Genomic DNA, 7494 nt, shown 5'->3' with positions numbered 1-7494 from the left:
AGTCAGAGCCCACAGGGAAAAGGGGAAGGAAAAGGAAAAGGGAAGGGGGGGGAAAAAAAAAAAAAAAAAAAAGGGAAAGAAAGAAAAGAAAAAGGAAAAGAAAAACTTTAAAATAAACCCCCCCAAAGGGGGGTCCTTTATTAGGACCCGAAAACAGGAGCAGAAGTTGCCTTGGGGGGCAAGGCTTTCCCAAGTGGAAAAGGGAAGGGAAAAGGGGGGAACTGGCCTTGGACAATTCCGGGTGCCGCGCTCAAAAAAAGGTGCTGGGAAATTCCCTCCCCAAGGCCTTTTGAAACTCCCGGCTGGGGGTCCAGGGGCACTCCCCCATTCCTTTTCCCCTCATTTGGGCCTGAAAACCCCAGCTCGGGGGAAACCGGGAATTCCCTGGGTTTCCCTTGGGGGCCCCCCAAAGGTTTTAACCTTGGGGGCCCCAAAATCCCCTTTGGGCCCCCTCTTATTGGAAATTTTTAAAAATTTTCCCCGGGCCCCAAGTGCCCCAAACCCAGAAACGAAACCCCAAAAGCCCCATGGGGTCCCTGTAAGAAAACCATTAGTTCCCGGGAATTTTTCTTCCAAAATGGCAAAGGGAAGGAAACCCAGTTTTTCCAAGAAAACCCCTTTTCCGGGGCAAAAGCAAACAGGAAAGACCCAAGCTAAGGGAAATTCCCCCCCCCGGGCCCTTCCCTTTGTTTTTGGGGTGGGGGCCCCACCCCAAGGGCCCTTTTTGTTCCCCAGTCAGTCAGGTTTCCCCCCCTTCCCCCTTTCCGGGCCCCTTTCTGCCCCCCCCAAAATCCCGGCCCAAACCCCTTCCTAAGGGGGCCAAACCCTCCCCCAGGCCAACCCCCCAGAGTATGAGGGTTCCAATTTTCTGCCCTTTAAAGGAAAAACCCCCCGAAACCCCGGGGGGGAAAAAAAAAAAGGAGGAGGGGGGGGGAAAGGGGGGGGAAAAAAACCTTAAATTCAACCCCCTCCCACCCCCCCGGGGCCCCTCCGGGACCCTCCCCCGGGCCCCCCCCAGGGGGGGTAAACACAGTTTTGAAATTCCCAATCACCTTCCTAAAAAAACAAAAAACCGGGAAGGGGGAAAGCCCCCCAAAACCCCTAACTGGGGGCCCCTCGAAGGGGAAAAAACAACACTACTGGGGACAAAAGGGAAAACAAAAGGGACCCCAAAAACCCAGCTTCCCCGGGTTTCCCCGAAACAAGGGCCGATATTTGGGGATAAGGGATTTACATTTAATTTGAGGGGCCAAAACCTTTGAAAAAAACATTACAATCAAAGGGGGGAAAAAATCAATCCCAATCCCCCCCGGGGGGCCACCCAAACCACAAACCAGACCAACCCCCCGGGTTCCCGGAAAAACGGGAAAAACCGGAAAATATTTCGGGGGCAAACCCAGAATCAAAAAAAAAAAAAGGGGGGGGGAAAAAAAGAGAAAAAAAAGGAAAGGGGGGAAAAAGGGGAGAAAAAACAAAAAAAAAAAAAGGAAAAAACGGGAAAAAAGAAAACCGGGGAAAAAAAAAAAAAAAAAAGGGAAGAAAAAGGGGAAAAAAAAAGGGGAAAAAAAAAAAAAACCCCATAACCAGGGAAAAAACCCCGAAAGAAAAAAAGGGGGGGCACAACCCCAAAACTTACAGAACACCTACCCAGAACCCCCTTTTCGGGACCGCCCCCACTAACGCAAACCTTTTCCCCCCCATTCCAAGGCCCATTTAAAAAATGAACCCAAAAAGGCCAACAACCCCGGCACCCCACCTTTAAAAACCAACCCTCAGCAAAAAGGGGAAAAGGGGGGGGGGGGTGGGGGGGTGTTAAAGGGTTTGGGTGTTTGGGGAGGAGGTTTAAGCCCAGGACCCGGTTGGGGGAAGGGTCGGGGCAAGGTTTAAGAAAAGAACATTATTTACAGAACACGGGTAAAAAATTTAGGAATTTTGCCAAGGAAATGCTGGGGAAATCAAAACCCTTTCCCCCTGACTCCAACTGGAAAAAAAAGCCTTGTTGGGGGCAAAAATAAAGGAAAACCCAAAAACAATTTAGCGTTTCCAAAACCCCCAAAAAAATTTTTCCAAAAAAAAAAAAAAAAAAAAAAAAACAAAAACAAAACAAAAAAAAAAAAAAAAAAACAAAAACCAACCAGACTAAAAAAATAAAACCCAAAAAAAACCATTGGGGCCCTAAGAAAAAAACTAATTTCAAAAATTTTCAAAAAACAAAACCCAAAACTTTAATTTACCGGGGCCCAAAAAACCCCCCTTTTGGGGGAAAAACCAATTTAAAAATTTGGGAAAAATGGAAAAAAAATAGGGAAAGGCTTGCCCCCCTTCACCAAATAAGAAAGGCCCAAAAGGGGTTGGACTTAGGAAAAAAAAAAAAGAAAGCAAATGTTTTCCCCCAATTAAAAAAAAACAAAAAAGCTAAACACCCTTTGACCCAAAATAGAAAAGAAACAAACAAATTTTGACAAACAAAACTTTAAAAAAAGGCCAAAAACGGGAAAAATTTTTAAAAAAAAACAAAAACAAAAAATGGAAAAGGTTTTTAAAAAGAAATCAAGCTTTAATTAAAATTCAAAAGAAAGAAAATTTCAAGAAAAAAAACAACCCTTTAAAAAGGGAAATACTATTGCAAAAAACAAAAAAAAATTAGAATACCCAAACACCTTAACCCAAAAAAAAATCGAAATTTTAATAAAAACAAAGGGCATGTAAATTGGGAAAAAAGTCCAACCATTAAAGAAAAATTAAAAACCCAAAATTACAAACGTACCCACCAGGTTCCCTTTGAATTTACCCCAAAAATACAAAAAGGGAAAAAATTTTGGGAAAAAAGAAAGAAAAGGAACCAAAAATTGGGGAAATTGGGAAGTGGGGAAATTATTTTCAAAAAAAACCCAGGTAATCAGGGGTTTGGGGAAACAAACACTGGCAAATAAAAGAACCAAAAAATATGCAGAAATACCCAAATGACGGGGAAGGTTTTGCAAGAAAAACCCCCCGAATTGATAAATTGCCCCAAAACCAACCAAAAAAAACACAAAAAAAATTTTCTTTTGCCCCTTTATTTTCCGAACCAATTCTTCCCAAACAAGAGAACGTTGCGCCCAAAAGTTCCCAAATTGGAACCCAAAAAAAAACACTTGCCACGGGAAAATAAGGGGGAAAGCCAAAAAGAAGGGAAAGAAAAACCCTGTGGATTTTCAATAAAATATTTAAAAAAAAAAAGGGAAAAGGAAAAAACTCCCTTGGGGAAATTTCCTTTAAAATCCCCAAAAAACCCTATACGGGGGGCTCGCCACAAGCGCAAACCCACAGGGGAAGCAGGGGGAAAGCAACCAGGGAAAAAAAAACCAAGGACCATAAGGGGAAAAAACCACCCCCCTTTCCCCCCCCCTTATTCCTTTCCCTTTCCCCTTTTCCCTTCCAAAGGGTTCCTCCCCCCCCCCTTTCCTCCCTCCCCAACTTGGCAAAAAAAACCCCGGTCAACGGTTCCCCCCTCTTCCCCCCTCCCCCCTCCCCCCCAGGCCCCCGAGCCGGGGTTTCAAAGGGGCACCCAAACCCCCCCCAGGGGCTTTGGCCCCCAGGATTTAAATAAACCATACCCCAAAGGACGCCTTGGAAAACCACCCTTCCCAAACCCCAAAACCCCAAGGGGGCCCAAAAACCCTGGCCCAAAAATTCCAAACGAAACAAGGGGCCACAAAGAACCCCGGGAACAAAAACGGCCCCCAAAACTTTTAAGGGCCCCCCGGGTTGGGCCACCCTTTGTTCCCCAAAACTGTGATCCCAGGGGGAGGCCTTCCCCCTCATCCCCAGGGCCCCAAAAACACACCACGGGAAAATTTTCCCCCCGGGCCAGATTGGAAAAACCAAGGGAGAAGCGGCCAGAAAGGCTGTCCTTGGGGAAACAAGGAAAAGTTCAAGATTGGAACGGAAGAGGCTTAGGGTGTTTAGGGACCTCTCCCCCCCCCCCCAATTCCCTCCCCATCCAATCACTGAAAAATTTTACCTTCCCCCTCCCTTCCACGCTCCCCACGCTCCCGGCCTGCCCACCTCTCCCCCTGCTGTGGGGATGCTTTCCTAATTATCTCCCCGACTCTCCAACGGCTGCCAAAGGGCTTTTCCTAAAGCTGGGACCTGACCAGTTCACTCCCAAGCTCAAGAAGGTCCCATGGCTCCCCAGTGCTCTCTGCTCAGCCTGGCTTCAAAGCCCTTCGCCATTTGGCTGGACCAAGAGGCCACTGAAGGCCCACATTATTCCCCCAGGAAAAGGGGAGGCCTTGCAGGCAGAAGCTGCCGCTCATTTTTGCCCTAACCCCCCCCCCCCCCCTTGCTAAGGGCCGGACTAGGTGCTCGCTGAATTTAACTGAGCCCGGAGAGAGACGGGATTTGTGCTCTAGGAGTCGCCTGCACGGAGAAGGCCCAGGCAGGAGGCACAGAGACCGGGAGGGCAAGCTGGCGGTGCCCCGGCCCAGGCCCTGGGGGGGGGGGGGGGATCATTCAGTATTCCGATCCCATTCCAGTGAGGCTGCCCCGGAGCCCACGAGCTCATTTTGTGCATTTACAAATGTCAGGCTGAGGAGGAGCAAGAAGCCCCCAACTTCCTGCCCCCCGGACCTGGAGGAGGCCGGGGAAAGATTCTGAGAAGGGCGGCGACAAGGAGCACCGGGAGGGGGCAGGCGGGACTCTGAGAGGGCAGGAGATGCCCCCAGTCCGCGACTCAGGATCCCCTGCCGGCTTTGGGCTGTCGGGAATGAAGCCCCGCTGGAGAAGGGCCAGAAGGGGCCCAGGCGGGAAAGGGGAGGGGAGAGGCAGGGTCCGGCAGGATCCCGGGGCTCCAGAGTGCATGTGCTCACACACACTCTCACATACTTACACACACACTCACACACTTACACAAACACTCACATACTTACACACATACACTCACACACACTTACACACATACACTCACACACTTACACAAACACTCACATACTTACACACCACACCCACACCACACAAACACTCACATCCCCCTCTCCCACACACACACACACCTCACTCCACATCCTCCCAACCCACAAAACACTCCCCCTCTTTCCACCTCACCAAACACTCACATCCCACACACAACACTCCCACACCCCAAACACTCCAACTTACACAACCTCCCACCACAAACCTCCCAACACACCCAAACACTAACACCACAAATACCTCCCACCCCACCACCACCCCACACACCCTCACATCCCCCTCCCACACCCCTCACCACACACACCAAAAAGGAACCCCTCCCCCGGGAGGGCGCCAGTGCCGGGACAGGGAAGGGCCCCTTCGGAAAACTCTCCCCCCCAAGACCTCCTGTCAAGGGCAACCCCCGCCCTCTGGGGCCCCCCCCTCCCTGGAGTCCCCGCCCGGCGGGTTGACCCAGGGGAAGGGCCCGTGCCCGCGTCGGGTCCCGGTCCTCCTGTTCACCCCGCCCCTTCCCCTCCCGGACGCCCCCCTCCCTGCCGCCGCGAGCCTGGGGAGCGCCTTCAGGGGGATCCCGTCCGGGCGGCCGGTCAGGAAGGCCGGGGAGGGCGCGCCCCCGCGCCCAGCAAAGCCAGCGGGAGAGGCCGAGCCCGGGCGGGCGCGGGGGACCCTCGGAAAGGCGGTGGGAGGCGGCCAGGGCTCAGGTGCGCCGGGGGGAGGGGAGAGGGGGCCACGCCCCTTTCCATCCATTTCTCCGGGAAGGAAGGGGGGGGGGTCCAGTTTTGCGTCCCCTTGCCCAAACCCGTGCCTGGTTCTTCCCCTCACCCCACCCCCCCCCGGGACTCCCTCACTTCCCTCTCGGAGGGAAGGCCCCCCCCCCTCCTGGGCCCGTTCCCCCCCCCACCCCCCCCACCCCCCCCCCAAATTTTAACTTTCCACCTTTTCCCCTCCCCTCCCTCTCCTCCCTCCCCCTCCAACCCCCCTCATTTCCGGGACGGGGGAAAAACTTCGGGGTTTAAGGCCCTTCCCCCGCCCCCCCCCCACCACAAACCCCACCACCCCCTCCCCACCCCGGAAACCCCGGGGGGAAAAACCCCCCAATTTCCTCCCACACCAAAAATCGGGTTAACCCCCCCCCCCCCTCCCCCTCCCCCGGGCGGGGTCCCCCGCCCTCCCCTCCCCCGGCACCCCAAATGTCTTAAAATCCGGCCCCCTTCTTCCCCAAACACCCCCCCCACCCAGCCCAGGGGAAAATAAAAAACTAACCCCCCCCACCCTGGCCCCCCCCACCCCTCTTCCACCGGGCCCAAACCGGGAAACCAAAATGGGGAAACCAATCCTCCCTCCCTCCCCACCCCCCCCGGCACTCCCAACCACCACACACCCCCTCACCGTCTTCCTGGCCAGCGCTACCCCCACTGGGGGGGCCCCCCCCCCCCCCCCCCCCTTTCCCCCCCCCCCCTCCTCCCCCCCTCCCCCCCCCCCTCCCTCCCTCCCCCCCCCCCCCACACCCCACTCCGGGGCCAACCGTCCCCGCCCCCCCCAAAGGGGCCCCCCCACGGGGCCCGGGCCCCCGGCCCCTCCACCCCTAAACCCCCGAAGGAACTCCCCTCCAACCCCCCCTCACCCCAAAATATTTCCAGCCCCGGCCCCCACCACCCCTTCCCAAGCCACCACCCGGGAAACCCCCACCTACCTTCCCAATCCTCCCCCTTCCCAAAACTATTTCAAAAACGGGCCCCCCGCCCTAACCCCCGCCAATGTCCAACCCCACAACCCACCCAAACACCCAAGCACACAAATCAAATTCCCTTTCCCCAAGGGCCCCCCCAAACGTTTAAATTAACGGGCCACCCCCACCCAAACCCAGGCCAAAACCAGGGAAAAGACATCCCACAAACCAGACCAAATTCCCACCTTCTCCCTCCCAACCCCAATACCCCACACCCACCCGCCCTCCCCCACCCAAAATAACTCCCAATTTGGGGGCCCGCAGCCCAACCCCCACCCCCCGCTCCCGCAAAAGACCCTGGCCTGTAACAAAAACCCAATAAGGTACCAAACCTACAACCTAACGGGGCAGAAAGGGAAGGGAAAATTCCCGGACCTTCCCACAAACCTCCCACCCTTCCCACCATCCCAGGGTTTGGGCAAGGGCCCCCAAGGGCAACCACCAAACCAATCACCCGCCCCACACCCGGACGTTGGCCCCTTTAAAAATCCAGGGTTACCCCCGGAAAGAAAAGCATTTTTCCCCCCTTCCCCCCCTGCCCTCCCCCCCCTTGTGGTTCCCATTTCAGGCGAGAGGGGTCCTCCCACCCAGGCCTCCCACTACCCTCCTGGCTGCCCCAGGACCTCCCAGCCCGTGGGGCCGAGGAATGGCCCCAGCCCTGGCCCTTCCCCTCCGGCGGGGGGGCGGGCCCCGGGGTTCCCCCAGGCCCGGGCCCTCACTCTCCGGCCTGGGCCCGCCCCCCCTTATTTAAGTCACCCTCCCGGTTGGGAATAAAAAAGGCCCTGTGGACCGGGGAGGAGGGTCCCGGC

This window comes from Sarcophilus harrisii, chromosome 1 (genome assembly GCF_902635505.1).
Source record: "Sarcophilus harrisii chromosome 1, mSarHar1.11, whole genome shotgun sequence".
NCBI lineage: Eukaryota > Metazoa > Chordata > Mammalia > Dasyuromorphia > Dasyuridae > Sarcophilus > Sarcophilus harrisii.
This window is presented reverse-complemented; position numbering follows the sequence as displayed.